Raw genomic sequence first — 15,568 nt, forward strand, 5'->3', positions numbered from 1 at the left:
GTGGCAAAGCCACGTTGCCATGCTTGAGGGAAAACTGCCTTGGTTTCGGGTTTAATTAAAAAACGGATATTTGGGTTTGGTTTCGTCTAGGGTTTGGCAAACGCGTGTGGTTTTTGCTTCTACTTGCGGCGGGCCGGCTGCTCCGGCTCAGGTCCTGGCGGGGACGTGCAGCTGGAAGGGCTTTAGGACCCGGCCGCGCGTCTCCCGGACCCTGCGCGTCCCAGGTCCCCGGCCGCGGGCGGACAGGCATGAATGAGAGGCTGGAGGGGATGGGACTGAAAGGGCTCGCGGTGGAATAGCTCTGCCGTCGCCAGGCAACCGCCCTGACGCAACGCAAAAAAAAAAAAAAAAAAAAAAGTCCCTTAAAAAAAGAATAGTGCTGAGAATTCACGGGAGCACAAGAGAAAGGGAGGCAGAAGCCGGCTCAGCCCCCGAGGCCGGGGCCAGAGGCTGCGGAGCGGGCAGCCCGCGTTGGGAGGAGAAGGCGGGGACCTCGCTGACACCCCTGGAAGGGGCCACGGAGCGCCCTGGAAGGTGGGTTCGCTGCAGGGGCGAGGACCTTCCCAGGGCTAGGGGCCGGGCTGGGGGTGATGTGGCTGTGCCCGGCTGTGCCGGCTGGGGAGGGGGCTCGGGGCGCCGCAGGTCCCCAGGGCAGACAGTGGCGGGAAGGAGCCCTGCCCGGGGCAGGGGGAACATCGATTCCAAAGCGCCCTGGAGTGGACACCCCGCACCCGCCCGCAGGAGAGGGCGTCCGCCTCACCCGCTCCTGGGGGCTCACTTCCCGCAGGGGAAATGGGACAGCGGTGGCTGAGTTCCATCTCCCATATCCCTGCTGGCCCTTTCCAGGGTTAAGATCTGGGTGGAGATTTGGGATTCGTGGTATGACGAGGAGGAGCCGCACTCAGTCTCTCTAGGTCTGCTCCCAGACCGCCGGTCATCTCCAAGCCCACCCTGTCCCCTCTGTCTACTTCAGACTTGGTGACATGGAAGTTCCTGGCTCCAGGATGCAATGTCTAACTCAGGAGAAGTGACCGATGGCACTTGGGCCCAAGGGTCCTCTGAAGGGCTAGAGCCAGTGTGGATGCCAGCCCAGTGGCACAGTGGTTAAGTTCGTGTGCTCCACTTTGGTGGCCCGGGGTTCGAGGGTTCGGATCCCGGGCATGGACATATGCATTGCTCATCAAGCCATGCTGTGGAGGCATCCCACATACAAAATAGAGGAAGATGGGCACAGATGTTAGTTCAGGGCCAATCTTCCTCAGCAAAAAAAAAAAAAAAAGAAAGAAAATAAAGCCAGTATGGTCAGAGGGAACTGCCCAGCCCAAGAGCCCTCCTGGAATGAGCAGGGCAGCCATGAGGCTGGGAACCCCGGGTCACTGGGAGAAGGCAGGAAGGTCTGTGGTCCCAGGCAAGGGGGTAGGTGTCTCCTTCCTCCAAGCCAGGTTGGATGTTCTGCTTTTTTAAAAAACCCTTATTGCTGGTATCTGGGTTTCATTCTCCTTGGTGTGTGGTTCCTCTTGAGAAGGTCTGGAAGGTGTGATGGTTCTAGGTTGGTGGACCACAGCCCCTGTCTTAAACCCACAGGCAGGTTCTCCCAAATTAAGTTTCCACCAACTTCCAGCCATCCCTGGTGGATGCCAGATGAGGTGAGCGCAGGTCCCTGTCAATAGGCAATCCTCAAAGTGCCCGAGGGAGATGTGGCTCTAAAGCAGCTTCCTGTCCGATGCCCCAGAGACAGTCCTGCCACCCACCAGGCCTGGGATCGAGTGTAGAAAGTGCTGGGCAAAGTCCTGAGAGAGCAGAGGTGGCTGTGATGCCTCTAGCTGGACTGTGTCTGCGGGATGGCAGCTTCTGCCAGTCTGTGTTTAAGGGGCTTGGCAAAGCAGCCACGAGCTGTACTTAGAGTGGATAAAGATGACAGCTCTTTCCTGAGTGCATTTACCGACCAGGCACTGCTTGAGAACCCTTCGAGTCTGTTGGTCACTTGATCCTTACAAGCGCCCTTCGAGGGGACATTACATCCCCATTTTGCCGACAGGACTCTGAGAAATTCAATAACTTGGTGCAGCTCATGTGGCTGGTGAAAGAGCAGAAAGATTCAGCCTCACGTGCCTGACTCCTAAGACAGTGCTCTCAAAGGAAGGCTGCTTTAGGAGATCGGAGGAGAAAGGCCAAGAGAGCGGGAAGAAACAGTCACACCCAGACCTAATGAGAGCTGTGTGGCAGGGTCGTCCTGTGACCTAGGAAGGTCCCTTGCTACCTCGAGGGTCCCTGCAGAGCCAGGAAAGCCATTTCTTGTGTCCGGAGCCTGAACGACTCTGCTATCAGGGATGGCTCACTTCAACCCTACTCGCCTGAAGCGGAGAGAAGGGTCCTCCCTCGCCTCTCTTTTCCTTCTTGCCCAAAGACCCCCAACTTCTCATGCACTTGCTCCCATCTTGTCCTCCCAATTATACGCATGGATTTCCACTAAATTAACAGTCTCGCTTCCATATCTACCAGTTTGGCCTCCCTCCAAGAGGGACTCTGGCAGGGAAGTAAATTAACTCAGTGCCTAACTATTTGCTGAGAGAGTTCCACAGAGCCCCAGGCCAATGAGGAAGAAACTACTCGGTAGGCTCCTCACACACTCAGGTGGTTTTCTCTAGGTAAATTTTGCTAGTGGAAATCTCCCTGGGCCCCACAAGAGCGTCTGGAATTCCTAGAACCCTCTGGGAGCTGTGCTCTCTCTGGCAATGGCTCTTTGCTTGACTGGGATGTTGAGCTACTTGCCATGATGGAAGGTGAATGATAATCTGAGCAGTTTACTTCCTGGTTTACAGACTAGGGGTGGAGGAGTTCTCATTCACTAACTGGAAATCCTTTAGCATTAACCAGGATGGCTCTTAATATGCAAATATGCCCTGGGATTTGGATTGGGGTGAGGAGAAAGGAAGGAAAAGCAAATTCGGAAGCAGACCTTGAAGGGGTGAGGATGGGCTAAAGAGAGAGCAGTGGGCATGTGGGAGCAGGAAGGATGAGACTGGAGGTGGGAAAGGGTTTAGAAGGAACTTAGCAATCAGCCTGTAGAATTTGAGCTGCCACAGAGGGTCAAGTTGCCAACATGAGTTTGGAAGGCTGCAAATGTCAGCCTTTCCATGGTTAGGACAGTTGCCCTGGTGCATGAAAGCCCAGTGCTTCCCGACCCTGACCCGCCCCCCAACTTCTCTCTGGAGAGGAAGGAAAGATAAAGAGAGAGATGAGCAAGAGAAGTAAGAGGCTCGTGCTGGCCCACGCCCATCTCCTTTCCTCTTAAAGGCTACCCCCACACCCACCGCCGCCCCGCAACAATTCTCAGCCATGAACAGCTCCTTCAAGACGGGAATGCAGAGAGCAGGAGCCTGCTTCCCTGCGGACATGACCCACCAAGGTTGGGCTCTCGTCTCCAGTGGTGGAGGGTAGTGAGCGCTCCAGCATCAGGCGCCTTCACACCGGGGCCCCTGCCCAGCAGCTTCTGCAGATCCTGGGGAAGAGGTGGGGGTTCAGATTCTCCGGGGCGCAGACTGAGTCCCTATTTTTTCAAGGTGACCTCTCTAGTATGGCCGGAAATTCCGCTCGGGTATCCTGATCCATATGTGGGAGCTGGTAATGGGTCCCCAAAGACTTCCTCATAGGGCTCGTCCCTTGGGACCTCGAAGGGAAGGCCCAGCTCAGAGCTGGTTTTCCAGGTACGTAATGGCCCAGACAGTGACCTTGGCCACAGTGACCACAGTTTCAGGGCTTGTTGAAGGCTGAGCAGTGTTTCCTCATTCCAGGAAGCCAGCAGAGCCTCTGCATGTAAGCTGGGCGCTTGATGGGGAACTCTCAGGGTGATGAGTACCCAGGAAGGTTCTGAATCAGCACCCTTGAGTGGGAAGCCACTTAGCCCCTCCCACGCCCCTGTCTGCCATCAAGTTAAAAGTGACACTACTTCCCTCATCCTCTGAGCATTTACAGGTGCGAGGCCCTGGGGACACAGTGGTACTGTGAACTGACCTAAGCTCGTTTGGTCCTAACTCTCTGGTTTTGTTGTGTTGTGTTGTTTTGTATATTTGTTTGACAGCATCCACTGAAAGAAAACTTTGAGGAAGGTGAAGGCAAACCTCATTATCAGGTTGAATGAAAGCAAGCCTCAGACCAAATACTGCCACACGTGTAGACATTTTTTGAACAATTGTTTATTTGCAAATGGGTCCAGCAGTGTTCATACCACCTGTTCTGGGGGCTCGGTGAAGGCAGCCATCTGCTCTTTGGGTGCCCTGACCACACATCCCCCGAGAGCTCACTAGATCCTTTCACCCTGCTCTTTCAAGAGTCAAGAGTGCCTCAAAATTTGTTTGGCCAACCCACATATCTTGAATACCTCTGTTTTCACCAAGGAGAATGCATTTCTAACGTTTACACTACTAATCATCAAATGCCTGGTGTTGAGCAGAGAGAGAGACAGCCAAAGTGCTTGCCATAGCCCCTCTGGATTGGGGACCCTCTGCACGGGGCTGCTGGCCTGGGAGCGGGGAGTCCCGATCTGAATGCACACTTGTTGAATGCAGCTGGTTGCAGCTAGCCGAATGATACCACACAGAACATCTCACCATCTCTGTGAAGGGTTTTAAGATTAATAATAGACATCCTACCAAGGAAGCATAAGACAATGGTCCTGCTCTCAAGGAGTGCGGAGTCTAGTCAGGGCTGCAGATGAGAAAAGGTAATTTGTGCAGCCCGGGTACTGGGCTGACTGTAAAGTGGTGTTCTGCACATTCTAGAGCACACAGATACACATGAGCTATCTTTATTTTTTTTTAAACATCTACTCCATTACTTTTTTTGTTTTTTTTGTGTGTGTGTATGTGTGTGAGGAAGATCAGCCCTGAGCTAACATCCATGCTCATCCTCCTCTTTTTGCTGAGGAAGACCGGCTCTGAGCTAACATCTATTGCCAATCCTCCTCCTTTTTCCCTCCAAAGCCCCGGTAGATAGTTGCATGTCATAGTTGCACATCCTTCTAGTTGCTGTATGTGGGACGTGGCCTCAGCATGGCTGGAGAAGCAGTGCGTCGGTGCACGCCCAGGATCCGAACCCAGGCCACCAGTAGCAGAGCACGTGCACTTAACTGCTAAGCCACGGGGCCAGCCCACACATGAGCTATCTTTAATGGTTCAGTAGCCATTCCCTCTTTCGATAGGCCAAGGAGAGGTCCAGCCAAGCGCTGTCATGGGCGGGAGGTGACAGTCCTATTAGAGGCATAACTAAGAATTCACATACGCTTTCTCTTATTGGATCCTTCCAAGGCTTTGAGGTAGGTTCCATTATGATCCCCATTTCATGGATGAGGAACCTGAGGCCTAGGGGGTTGAATTGATTACCCAAGGTCATAGAATTAGAAAAGTGTCAGGGCTGGGATATCAACCCACGTCCACCGACACCCAGCCCTGCCCCATCCCTAACCTGCTCTCTCTTTCTCCTGTTCCTGATTCCTTCCCTCTGAGGTATGAACTCAAGCAGCTCAGCGGCCCAGCTACAGTCAGCTCAAGCTGACACAGTGCCCAATGTCCCCTCCAAACCCCTGTGTGGGTGCCATGCTGTACCTTGGGTTAGCTGCAGGCAGAGCCGGACATTGCTAGCCAGGCTGAGGCCACACCGAAACCACCTCCTCCACCCGAGTCCTCAGGATGGTTGCCCCGCAAACACTGGGAAACTCTAAGGGCCCTTCAACCCCCTGAGAGGTCAGCACACCCAGAGGGTGTATGAAAGTGAAGTGACCTGCATAGGCACAGAGCACACTGTGAAACTTCTTAGGAAGTCCTTGTGAAACCAGTGGGCTTGGAAGTCGCAACGCAGAGTAAACTAGAAAGCCGATCCTCAGAACAAATCCTATTTGAGCTGGACTTTGTTGATTCTATTTATTTGAATTTGGAGCCAATTATCCTGTGGATTTGGATGGTCTTAAACCTGCCTTGTTTGGGGGCTGAAACAAATGCCAGTTAGGGGACACTTTGGTGGGCCAGACCCCACGGGGCGAGGAGGTACATCCCCAGTGTCCTTAGCTGTGAAACAGTACCCTGAGGTCCAGTCAGCTGTGAAATGTTCCCTGTTCTTATAGCCGGAACACCCACTTGAACTGCGTTCTACTTTGATCTCTGCAAATTGCTTTAAAGAGCACTCTGTGTCTGCTTTCTGCCCCCTAATCTCTGCTGCCATGGCCTTTGGCCAGAAAAGTCCTGTGGTCACATGCAGCGGCCAGCCAGGGCAGCAACAGGCTGCCTCAGCCCCCTCCTGGGCATCTCTGCCTTGTCAGGCGTTTTCATGGAGGAGAACCTCTGCTTCAGACTCTGCATTTCCCATGGCCAATTCTGCACCCCCCTACCCCCTACCGAACTGCTGGATTCTCAGGCACCTTTCTCCCTGCCTGTCACAGTAGAGCAGCCCTTTCCCAGAGCCTCGCAGCCTTGGAAGGAACACGGTGGCGGCGACTCTGGGTGGCCCGGCAGCAGCCCTCAGTTTTCTACTCTCCTTTCAGTGAGGCAGTAAATTAGATCTATGGCTCCTAGAAGCCAGGGCCTCTCCCCCACCAACGGGCAAGCACACTCTTTCTGGGCAATTTTCTCGGCAACTTCTTTCACCGGGCAGAATGATAGGAGAGGTTTCCACATTCCCAGCCTTACAGCAGGAGGCCTGTGTGTCTGCTCTAAGCAGCCAGGAGCAGAGCCCATCAATTATTCAGCATGGACTGAGCACTTTGAATGTGCAAAGGTCTTAACAAGTATTTTTATAGATTCTTGCCTCACAATATCCCAGCGAGACAAAGCAAGGTTTCCCTGTATTCTAAACAATGGAAGCTCAACTTGGAATCAGAAGCCATGGGTCCAAGCCCAGCCAGCTCCATGAACAGTGCTGTGTGACCCTGGGCAAGTCTTATGACTGCTCTGGTTTGCAGTTTCTCTGTGGTATAACTCTTGGGAAGACCTCTCCAGCCCAGTCCATCATGTGTGGGAAAAAAATCTGTAACTACAGTGTGATTTCAAAATGTTTGTGATTGCTCTTGTTATTCCAGGTGTGGAAATGGAAGCTTTGAATGATAAGTGGAGGTGCAACCATTAGCAGAGGACATTGCAAACTGAGCTGCACTGGGAAACACGCCCAGGAGAACGCAGGTAGGTGGGTTCCTCTGTCCCCCTACGTGCTGTGCGTGCACTCCGTGACATGGTGACAACCGCACCGGCTGCTGTGGTCCAGACCCTGTGCGTGTCGGGGTGGAAGGAAGTATGGAAGAAGCAGAAGCCCTGAGAGGGATGTGAGCTGCTGCAGTCACTCAAAGTGGGATGGGTCCCTGGAGATGACTCCCAGGCCTGAGGCTCTTTTCTGGCCCACGTGGGCTGGGTCTGTCTGAAATGGTTGTCTCATTCCCATCTCCTAGCATCAGTGCTGGGATCTTCGGGGCCACTTGGGCTGCCTGGATCAGGAAAGTCAAGGGGAGAGAGGAGCACAGCCCACCGGGCTCTCCTGGGGTCCTGATCTGGGCCTCACACCCCTCTGCCCATTCTCCCACACTGGCAGCCTCAGGTCTAGGCATGCAGCTGCCCCTGGGACTGGCCTGGGAGCCCCCCACCCAACAGAAACAGTGGATAAACGAAGTGAGTTCTGTCCCTCACCAGGCACTTTGCTCAATTTCCTAGAAGTCACATGACTTGAACAGGGGGGTTTCCCGTCATGAATGGCAGAACCTTCCTTAGGCTCAGGTCTCCTCGCTGCCCGGCCCTGCCCTTGGAGGTGGCCTCCTGCCCAGGAGAGACTCTCACGCTGCAGTAGCTTCGCTCCCCAGCATCAGCAGAGAGGGACTCCAGTCTAGGTGCTTGAGTCTCACTCTCCTCACCTGCCCAGGTCAATTTCACAGGAAAACAAAGCGCTGCCATAAGAATGTTTAAATGTTATTATTTGGCCCTGGGAGTCCTAAGAATGCTGGGCTTTAAAACACTGAAACACTTGAAGCGCTTGTTCCCGTCACATTTCTACTTATGACCATTTGTGACGTGATCACAATGCTGGAAGTGGGAAGACTGGGACTGAAATGGTGATTCCTTCACTTACCTTCATCTGACCTGTGAAGTAGGGTAATACTAGTCCTATATCAGGGTCATTTCAAGGATTCAGCCAGACATTTGCACAGGGCCTGGCACATAGTAGCCACTGGGTAATGGTTCTCGTCTCCTCTTCCTCTTGATTCTAAGAATTTTCATTTGTCGCTGTATTCAGACAGAGAGAAAATGGCCATTTATATATTTCTTTTATTTATGCAGAAAATATGCATTAAAGTTGAACTGGTTATACCAAGCAAGTAGCTGTGAGAAGTATGGGGAAGAATTGGAGACAGACTCTCCCCTCCAAGATCTCACAGTCCAGTGTAGGTAGGTTACTCAGGCCCCTTTTGATGGCAAGGGACAGAAGCCCAGCTTAAATGAGCTCAAGCAAAGGAGAGAATGTATTAGTGCATAGTATTGGAAAGCTTGGGGTCTTTGGGCACTGCTGGGTCCAACCGATCAAAAGATGTTATCAGGTCTCTCTCTCTTTCTTCTCCTTCTTGAAGGCTTATTCCTTCGTACTGCAAACAGGCTTTCTCCATAACGCTGAGAAGGTGGGCCCTGGTAACTCCAGGTTTATATCCTCCCAGCTGGGCTGTCCCAGCTGAAAAGACACCCTATTTCTCCAAGTGTCTGTATTTAAATCCCATGAAAATATTCAGATCGGCCTTGCTTGGCCATTTCTGCACATCCATTGGACCAGTCACTATTGCCAGGGCAAGAGCTAAAATGGATGTCTAAGTGTGGGTCATGTGAGCATTCCTGGGGGTGGGGGTGATGGGCAGGGAGCTGTGACTCACAGTCCCTTTGGAACCACCTGAAATGATATGGGGGTGGTTCCCACAGATGGAGTGCTCAACAAAGACACATCCGTCCACCTCACAGGATCATCAGAGACAGTGATACGATTCAAGGAGACCAATGGTCAGGACCTAAGACTGGTGCAGAAAAACACTAAAAAATATGCCAGGGGAGGAGGTGATCATCTCCATTCAGAAGGAGCATAGAAGACCGTAGAATGAGGTGGTGTTTGAACTAGGCTTGAAGACTTAGTCAAATTCAACCATGAGGTTATGGGGAAAGGATAAAACATCAAGTTGAGACCAGCCTCCCAAACCACCCCTGCCCCGCAATTCAGACTCACTAGAAACATTCTGACCTTGAAAGTCCTACCCATGACCCCACAGGAGGTCTCCTATAGGCAGGAAACCATCCAGAGATGTGAACGCTCTGGCTAGAATCTGTTCACTGATTCCCAGCATCGCCGTCCTCAGCATTTACTGAACATCCACTGTTTGCAGACCCTTGTGCTCAGGACACAAAAGAGAAAGTAATGCCCTTCCCACTGATGAGCTAGACATCTGGTCAGGGAGACAGGACACTCCCACAGCTCAAGATCGTACAGTGTGCGGTGGGTGTGACGGAAGCCAGCGCCGGCTGGGAGCATTCAGAAAGGAATGGTCTAGAAGGTGGGGTATTTCTAGGGCATTGGAGAGGAGGCAGCCTCAGCTGAGCTTTAAGACAGAGCTGTAGACTCAGTGAGGAGGAGCGAGCTCCCAGAAGAGCCAATGACGGGCAAAGGGATAAAACAGACTGCCCAGAAAGTCCTTCTTCCTTCATTCATCTGTTCAATTCCTTGTTCATTCATTCAACAAGTTGACTCAGTGCCTACTGTGTTCCAGGCACTGTTCTGAGTGCTGGGGACACAGTCGTGAACAAGAGAAAGTCACTGCCCTCACAGGGGTGAGACACACGATAAGCGAGTAAACGAATCTACATGTAACATCATAGTTATGAGTGATAAGAGCTACAAAGAAAAATAAGTGGAGACATCTCCATAGATGGTCTGAGCTGGTCTGTGTGTGGAGGTGACATCTGAGCAGACTTGAGTGACATGGGCCCGTGAGAGCAGGGGGCCGTCAGTTGATGGAGCTGAGGCTTAAGGGCGGGAGCACAGCCTCAGACTCGTAGAAGAAACGGCCGGATTCTCACAACGGTTTGCTGCCTGGAGGAGTAATCCAGGCAGCAAAAGGATGGCTTCCATGAAGTGGGAAGTGGAAGGTTCTCCTGGGTGGGCAGCATGCAGCCCCTGCAGTGTGCTCTGCTCTGGGGTGTAGCTCACGTGTGCCTTTGAGGAAGACCCCACTGTCACGCACAACCCTGACACCTCCCCACTTCCCTTACTAGCATCCCCCACCACAGACGCAGAGCACACACACAACAATATAACCCAGTCAACCACACACATACACACACACACACGTGCACACACACATACAATGTCCCAACACGGTTCACCCCCACCACATACACACAATTGCTGCCAAGGGTCCAGTCCCTGCACAATGTCATTCCCCCATCTCAGGCACTCCCAACACCAGCTCTGACCAAGACCAAGACCTTGAATAAAGAAGGTGAGCCTGGAAAGATGATCTGTATAGGGCCAACCAGCGGGTGTCCCCTCCTGCTTCAGTCACCATGGCAACCTCTGATGAGGAGGGAAAACACACTCTCTGGCTGCTCCTCACAGCTCCCTGGCTCCTGTGAGCAGCTCTGCAGGGCACAGGCTGTGTCTCCCAGCCTCTCAGCCCCAGTCATTAGCATTCCTGCAAGTTTGCCAAGCACAGAGGGGAATTTCACAGGTTCCGTTGGCCACCGGAGGTCAGTCCTGAGTCCCGGCCCTGGGTTCCCCATTTAAGATAAGCATCGGGGTTTTATGATTAAACCCAGACCAAAGAGCCTGCCTTGTCACAGCTCTGCCTTTCTGTCCCAGACCTACTGAACTCTCACCCACCTGGAAAAAAAAAGGGGAATAGCTGCTTTAGAAAAGGAAAGAAAAAGATTCAGGTGTGAGCTGTGGTCTGAGCCATGCTGAATTTTTTTAAGTTTATAAAAAGCACTCTAGTCTACAAAGCCCTTTCCTCTCGCTCTTGTTTCATCCTCGCTGCGCCTCTGCAGAGTGGATGCTGCAACAACCCCATTTTCAAAAGAGAGGCCCGAGACCCAGAGAGATGAAGCCAGGTGACTCTCTGAGTCTCATGGCTCCTGCAGGAGGTGGGCTCCTGTCCCAGATTGCAGACCCCACAGCCTGGGGAGCTGGGGCCCCCTTTGTTCTCAGCCTCCGTCAGCCTCTGATCCACTCTCAGGTCACAGCCTGTGGGCCCTGCTTTCGTCTCGGGTAGAAGGTGGGGCTGTGTGGCTCTGCTGAGAGGTGGGAGGTGGGTCTGGCTTGGCTTCCAGTCACTGCTTTGCTGACTCATCTGAGGCCTTGCCCACCGTCCAGGCTGGCCCTGGCCTCCAGCAGCAGATCAGTGGGTAACAGACAGTGGGGGCTGGGGGTGAAGGCAAGAATGGACCCTTAAGACATCCTATAGCCCTAGACCTGCCTTGCTGAGGAAATTCAGATCCTGTGGGGGCCTAAGTCACAGTGTAGCCAATTCTTCGTTGCAGAAACGTCCCCGCAGGAGACAGACCACAGCAGTGGGGCTCACTCCCACTCGGTCTGTATTCCCCACTGTGGCTTCTGCCACCTCTCTGCTCATTCACCTTCTCCCTCTGTGGGCCATCACGCTCCTGAGATAGACAGAGGGGTCACTTCTTGAAAGAGAGCACCTCTGTTGAGTGTGCTGCATGTGTCACCAAGCCTAAAACCAGAGCATGTCAGTTTTTGCACAAGGACCATGGGTGGCACTTCTGCTAAAAGGAGCAGTGTAAGTGTAAATTTACACATACGGAAAACTGTTATGATGTCCTCACACCAGCATTGCCTGTAGTAGATTCTAAACTAGGAAACATAACTATGAATGCAGATGGACTCTCAGTAAAAGCTTCTTTAAGAGGACAGTGGTCATCCACCCTGTGGTTCTCAACTGGAGGTGGCACCACTCACCTCTAAGGGACACACGAAAACATGGGGGAGGGCAGCCTTTTTTGGTTGTCACACTATTTTATGACACTGCTCAGCCCTCAGTTATATATTTTGCTTCCCCAAATGGATTGTACGTCCACCCGCATTTCAGTCAGGGCTCTTGGTTGTAAGCAATGGAAAACGTTACTGAAAGGCCTTCACAGAATTGGCGGGAGGTAAAGACCCAAGGGAGAAAACAGGGAGAACCAGGGCAGCTCCAAAAAACAGAGAGGTGGGAAGCCTGGTAAATTAAAGATCTGAGACCAACTCAGTGGAGGGCTAGGTTTCTACTCACACAGCACTCTCAGAGCACTTCGGACAGCAGGTGTGAGTTTTCCACACCAAACAATTTTCCAGTTCTCTGCAGCCACCAACTGGGTGTCCTACAATTTAATGTGGTTTTGACACTGTCTACCTAAAGTTAGCATCAGATCCCACAAGTTAAGGGCTCAGTCCCACAGACTGCCCCCCACCTCAGGCACCAACTGCAAATCCCAGGTTGTCATCTGTACTTCTGACCTACTGGCTATAAATCAGGAATTGCCCATAACCCCATCTTTGGATTTAGTAATTTGCTGGAATGGCTCACAAAACTCAGAAAACTTTTATTTCCGTTTACCAGCCAGATGAAGAGGTATGTAGGGTAAGGTATGGGGAAGGGGCATGGAGCTTCCATGTCCTCTCCAGGCTCCACCCTCCTAGCACGTCCAGGTGTTCACCAACCTGGAAGCTCTCTGAACCCCTTCAGTTAGGGTTTTTATGGAGGCTTCATTACATAGGCATGATTGATTAAATCATTGGCCATTGGTGATTAACTCAACCTCCAGCCCCTCTTCCCTGCCCAGAGGTCGGAGGCGGGGCTGAAAGTTCTAACTCTCTGATCACATGGTTGGTTCCCCTGGCAACCAGCCCCATCCTAGGGGGCTTTCCACAAACCACCTCATTATCATAAACTCAGGGGGGGTTGAAAGGGGCTTGTTATGAATAACAAAAAGTGCCTCTTTCACCTTTATTGCTCTGGAGCTGGTTCAAGAACAGGGGGGAAAAAACAGATATTATGATAAGAAATACTCCTGTCTCTCTCATCACTTAGGAAATTACAAGGGTTTTAAGAGCCCTGTGTCAAGAACTGGGGACAGAGACCAAATACATATTTCTTATTATATCACAATACCATGCCCTCCAACAGTCCTTTAGCAGGACGATTTGGCTAAGATGATGCTACCTTCCCTGCACTTCACATCTGCCTCCAAGGCTTGCCATGGCCACAGATGAAGCCTAACCCCCTCTCCATCCTGGCCTCACCCACACCAGATTCAGATACCTGGCTCTGGGCATCCGATTGGCTAAGCTCCAGTCACATGCTCACACCTGGTGGCCAGGGCACTGGCCAGGGAGGAGGCGGGTATGATCCTCTGGTCTCAGAGAAGAAGGGTGCCCAGCCTGCCTGCTGTCTCGCACAAAATGAGGACCTCCCTAAAAACAGGATATGGAGAACAAACAAATAAAAGACAAATATGAACAAATATCCACTCTGTTATTTTATATTCTTTGTCCAACACGTGCTTATGCTGGTTACAAATGGCAGAAACTCAGTTCAAAGAAGCTTAAACAAGAGGAAAATATAGGCTATATAATCACGGTCAGGTGGGGTGGCTTCCAACAGGGCCTAACTGAGGGCCTCAAACTATCTCATCTGCTTGTCTTGGTTGTCAGGCAGAACCTCTCCCTGTGGTGAGCAAGATGGCCCCCAGCAGCCCCAGGCCAGCATGGAAGACTGCCGGCTTTTGGATGGTTCCGGCACAAAAACCCAGGAGGGCTCTCATGGGCTCAGCTGAGTCATGTGACCACCCTGAGGCAAGAGAGGGACCATCAGTCCCACAAGAAGCATGTGGAAGGACTCCCCACAAGAAAGATAAATGCTCTTTCCAGAGGAGGGAAGGGATGCTGAGTGGGAATTACCTCATGATGCTGGACCCGGAGGTCCTTGAGCTGTATCTGTGATGCAGGATTGCCCTCTGTGCGCGCCAGCTCCCAGTGCAGGGTGAGGCTGTTCCTGTCTTCCTAGGGCCTGACGGCCTGTGTTGAGGACTCTGAGGTCAGGGCAGGTGTCATGAGGACAGGTGGTGAGGGTGCCATCACAGGAAGCCCTGGGCTCCTCTGCTTCTCTGGGCCCATCCAGACTGGCTCAGGCTTGAGCAGGTATAGGCCTAGTGAGTGGGGTGGGGTGGGGTGGGGGGCAATCTGTTCTATTTGCTCATTCATTCCACGACCGTTTAAGGAGAACAGCGTGGCGCTAAGTGCTAGAGGTTCCAGGATACAAAGCCCAGTTCTTGGCCTGGGGAAGCTCAGAGTGGGGGTAGAGGAGACCATCAGGAAAGTCCCTGGTAGAAGTGCTATGGCTCAAGAGGGCTGGTAAGCCCAGTGGTTGTGAGCCAGGCTGGAGCCAGGCTACGGGGCTTCAAATCCCAGCCTCACCGATGGTTAGTTCTGTGACCTCGGGCAAGCTCCCTAATGCTCTGAGCTTCAGTTTCCTCATCTGTGTAATGGAGACTGTGATAATAATTGTTGTGAGGATTAAATACGTTAGTATATGTAAAGCCCTTAAAACAATGCCTGGCTTGGTATGCTCCAATATTGTGGTGATGACATAATTGTTTCTCCCACGTGCTCTCGTTGCATCCCAGGCACACACAGCTTGGCGAGTCAAGGAAAACTTCCTGAAGGAGAAAATCCCTGAGAACCGAGGCATAGAAGGGAGGGAAGGGTGTTCCAGGCTGAGGGAACACCTTGTGCAAAGTCACGGGGGCGAGAGGAGCGTGGTATTCAGTGGGACAGGAGTGTTGGAAAGATTGAGTATCTTTTCGTTGTATCATTGTGTATCATGGAGAAGAAGTGAAACGGTTCTAGGGAAGAACCCCAGACTGGAAGGAGCAGGCATGAACCTGTGGATCCAAACAGAGAGAGGGAGCTTTTGAGTTTCTCAGGAGAACGCAGGGCGATAGGGAGGGAGGGAGGGAGGGAGTGCTGCCAGGGAATGGGCTCACACTCCCTTCACCAGTGAGAGACAGAGACAGAGAGAATGGTCAGCTGCCCCCAGCATCCTTCCCTGACTTCAGAGCCAATCTAGGAAGTGGGTTTGAAAGTTGTCCCAGTGGACAGATTAGGTCATAACAAGACGAGGTGTTGGCTGAATGCCTGAGCTGCACCCACCTGGCTCCTCCAGCAGCCGGAGGAATTGGCTCATGGCTGGCACAGGCTCTTTCGTGGCAGTCGCTGTGGGCCGGAGCGAGCCAGGCAGCGTGTTTGAACAGCAGTCCCTATGTGCAGCATAGGTCCCCCGGCTCTGGCATGTCGCTGCTGCGAAAAGGCTGACGCCCCCCCCGGGGCTTGTCCTCTGCTACGGGAATTTTGGGTTCTCCTGCAGCCGGGTGGCCTGCCTGGTGGGGCACACCTGAACCTAGTGGGATTGTGGTCTGACCTTGTTTTTCCTGATGCCCCGTGTCCCAGGTTTGGCAACGTCCTTTAGTTTTCCTCCCCAGGCCTCTCTGCCTTTTCAAAGCCCAGA

The 15,568-nt window shown here is 52.5% G+C and overlaps 1 protein-coding gene across 2 annotated transcripts in view; it reads left to right on the plus strand.

The window, feature by feature from the left end:
• Nucleotides 1-347: 347 nt before the first annotated feature.
• FAM167A (family with sequence similarity 167 member A) overlaps nt 348-15,568 on the plus strand; it is a 42,248-nt gene continuing 27,027 nt past the window's right edge. The window contains exons 1-2 of one of the 2 annotated variants that reach the window (XM_058550402.1): nt 348-534; nt 7,070-7,169. The gene's annotated coding sequence lies outside the window, so the exon portion shown is untranslated. Of the gene's footprint in view, nt 535-3,646; nt 3,708-7,069; nt 7,170-15,568 lie in introns of those variants that run through there. The other variant, XM_058550403.1, reaches the window with a different exon arrangement.

This window comes from Diceros bicornis, chromosome 11 (genome assembly GCF_020826845.1).
Source record: "Diceros bicornis minor isolate mBicDic1 chromosome 11, mDicBic1.mat.cur, whole genome shotgun sequence".
NCBI classification, from domain to species: Eukaryota; Metazoa; Chordata; class Mammalia; order Perissodactyla; family Rhinocerotidae; genus Diceros; species Diceros bicornis.